Here is a 3,180-nt window from a genome sequence, read left to right on the forward strand (position 1 = left end):
TTAGGCAAAGTACTGTAATAGGAAAGTTGTGTTTTTCTAATCAGCGATGCTTCACTTGCACATGTGAGTTATTGGTAGATTATGCGGATAACCCTTTCTTCCCCCAAAATCCAGGGATCCAGAAAAGAAATCAGGGCAGACATCTTAGGATATATATAATTGTAGTGGGAAAGACTGTGGCTGGGGTGCACACTCCATTTACTGTCCATCTGCTAACTACTAGTGGGCAAGGTTCCCTTTTCCTGTGGTCCTTTGTATTTAAATCAGATTTCGACTGGTTAACCATTCAACTATTCATACAGGAAACACCATTAAAAAGAGGATTGTCCTCGAACAGCCCTTCAAATAGAGGACTGCGACCTATAAAACACAACACCTGGCCATCCTACATAAGATGCCTCTGCTTGATTTTCTACAGCCTCCCTCCCCACCAATTGAATTTTCTGACAATTTCTGTGCTTGAATAGTTTCTTTAAAATGTCTGTTGCATTGTATATTTTCCCCTTCTGCAACCATTTAATTTTCTTCATTGAGCCTATCTCATGCATGTGTCAGGTTTATTATCAGGAGACATCTTTTAATTAGCAGAAAGAATAAAAGTCAAATCAGTAGTGCATCTTTAGTTCTAAAAGAGAGCACAAGACTAAGAGAAAGAGATTTCCAAAACAAAACCAAAAAAAAGTGTCCTTAATTGTGGGCTCACACCTTGGTTATTCAAACTAAAGGTGTGATCAGGTGGGCATTTGTCCCGTGTTTTGATCTGGGTTGGAGATGAGCTGGGTCACTCATTTTCCCAGTGACTGCACAATGCATGTGCCATCATGAACCACCATGTCTCAATTGATGTTTTTACTAGCACCTTTTTCAGTCATGTCAGGGGCTACTGTTGGTTGGTTGGTTGGTTGGTTGGTTGGTTGGTTGGTTGGTTGGTTGGTTGGTTGGTTGGTTGGTTGGTTGGTTGGTTGGTTGGTTGGTTGGTTGGTTTCTTTCTTTCTTTCTTTCTTTCTTTCTTTCTTTCTTTCTTTCTTTCTTTCTTTCTTTCTTTCTTTCTTTCTTTCTTTCTTTTGGTGTGGGTAGGATTGCTCCATTTTGGTACAGTTTCAGCATGTGTAATCAGTGGGATTGAACTAAAAACAGATTACTTAAACTGCCCCTTTGCTTAAGTCACTTAACGGTATTGAGAAATAAAATCCTTCCTTGTTTCTCACCTGCAGAATGGAAACCTTCCTTGTTTCTCACCTGCAGAAGGGAAGGAAGAGGAAGTTTTCAATTTCTTTTTAGTTGTTGCTTTTTAAAAGCCCATTCAAAGCATTGCTGATGTGTTAGCAACAATTAAAAAAAAAGGACAACTTCCTCTCCCTTCCCCTCTACAGGCAAGCAGCAAGAAAGCTTTCCATTTCTTAAGATGTTTAAGCAGCTTAGGCAAAAGACAGGGAAGGAGACAGGAGGGGAATTTTTTTATTTGTTGTTGTTTCCTTTCTCTTTAAGAGGAAAGAGGTTAGTCTAAATTATCCTAAACAGGGTCACTTGAGGTGCAGTGTGGCTGATCCTTGCATGTGTTACAGCGGATCAATTTGTTTATTAAATAAATACGCTTTAAACATGCCTGGCTATTGGTAGAATCCCAGCCCACCTAGAATACAGTGGTGCCTCGCTTAACGAGGATAATCCGTTCCAGCAAAATCACTGTAGAGCGAAATCCTCATTAAGTGAAATAAAATATCCCATTGAAACGCATTGAAAACCTGTTCAGTGTGTTCCAATGGGCTAAAAACACTCCAGCGAAGATCCTCCACAGGGGTGGCCCTTTTTCTGTGCCTGTAAAGCAAGGAATCTGTCCAAAAACACAGCGGGGAGCCATTTTACACAGCGGGTGGCCACTTTGAAGCTGCTCATCAGCTGTTTTAAAAACGTCATCTAGCGAAAAATCAGTTCCCGAAGCAGGGAACCGATCATCGGGAAGCGAATTTTGCCTATTAAAACATCATTTTGCGATCGCAAAAGCGATTGCAAAACAGTCATCATATAGCGGTTTCATTGTTTAATGAGGCAATCGTTAAACGAGGCACCACTGTACTTTTGTGGTGGACTGGAAAACAAATCCCATCCCATCTCTAATTTGATTGTCTGTTATTGTAGTTCAAGGTGGAAAGAAAGTGGCAAGGTAACTTTGGGCCTCTCACAGTATTATCAATGTCCAGGAAATAATGTTGGACATTTGGGGAAACTGATCAGAATATTCATCCCCCCCCCCCAATTTTCCTTGGAGGTGGAGGTTGAACATGTCACTGGGGCAGGAGACAGCACTTTCCTTCTTGCCTCGAGTGGCAAGAAAATTTGGACTACCTTGTGCTTAGGTAGTGTTTTCCCGTATAGAGTGTTCTATAGATCCATGGGTGCTGTGGACCATCATACGCAGAGCATGGAAATGTCACCCATCCAAACTACAGCTCCTGGAGTACTTCAGGCCATATGGCCACAAAATACATTGACTGAGGTATAGAGGGAGTTCTTCATTTAAGAAAGTAACTTTTCCCATCTCTGGCCATACCTGTACAAAGGGCAAAGGCCACGTTATCTAACAGAAAGAGCTACATAAACATGGTAGACTAGGAACTTCAGTGCAGGCAGAACTAGTCCCCTAGGAAGCTTAATCCAGCACCCTGAGAAAAAAATCAATCCATTTTCAGCACCACCTGTCCTCCCTAATATGCACTGATTTTTCCTAAACGGTGCTCTGTGCCAACTAGCCCCCGTGTTCAAAGTGCTGTTCCGTGGCACACCTTTTCTTTTTCAAAGCCACCGGGAATGTTCACTGGGACGGCAATGTTTGGGGATAGGAAGTTTCCTTTCTTTCCTAGCTACAACCCTACTGGAAATAATTTGTCCTATTAATCTCACATACCCAGTGTGGTGTAGTAAACAGAGTGATGGACTACGGTTAGGAAGCCTAGGTTTCAAGCCTTGCTCAGCCATGGAAACTTACTGGGACTGTGCAGTTTGCCCAAGACCACACAGGCTGGCTCTTCTCCCAGGAGGCACACTGTGGGGAATCAAACTCCCAAACTCTGCCTCCATAAATATCTCAACCATTGAGATCTCCAGCCAGCTGAACTGGTAAAAACACTTCTTAAATATCTTACCTTGAAAGCCCTATTGGTGTTGCCATATGTTGGTTCT

General features: G+C 42.2%; 1 long non-coding RNA gene across 1 annotated transcript; it reads right to left on the minus strand.

Moving 5' to 3' along the window:
* Positions 1-902: 902 nt before the first annotated feature.
* LOC144589295 (uncharacterized) lies at positions 903-1,334 on the minus strand. Its single transcript, XR_013545342.1, has 2 exons — positions 1,224-1,334; positions 903-1,192 (listed from the first exon to the last, which is right to left on the minus strand). It is a non-coding gene; the product is annotated as an uncharacterized LOC144589295 (long non-coding RNA).
* Between the last annotated feature and the right edge of the window lie 1,846 nt (positions 1,335-3,180).

The sequence above is a fragment of the Pogona vitticeps genome, chromosome 1 (assembly GCF_051106095.1).
Source record: "Pogona vitticeps strain Pit_001003342236 chromosome 1, PviZW2.1, whole genome shotgun sequence".
In the NCBI taxonomy this organism is placed as follows: domain Eukaryota; kingdom Metazoa; phylum Chordata; class Lepidosauria; order Squamata; family Agamidae; genus Pogona; species Pogona vitticeps.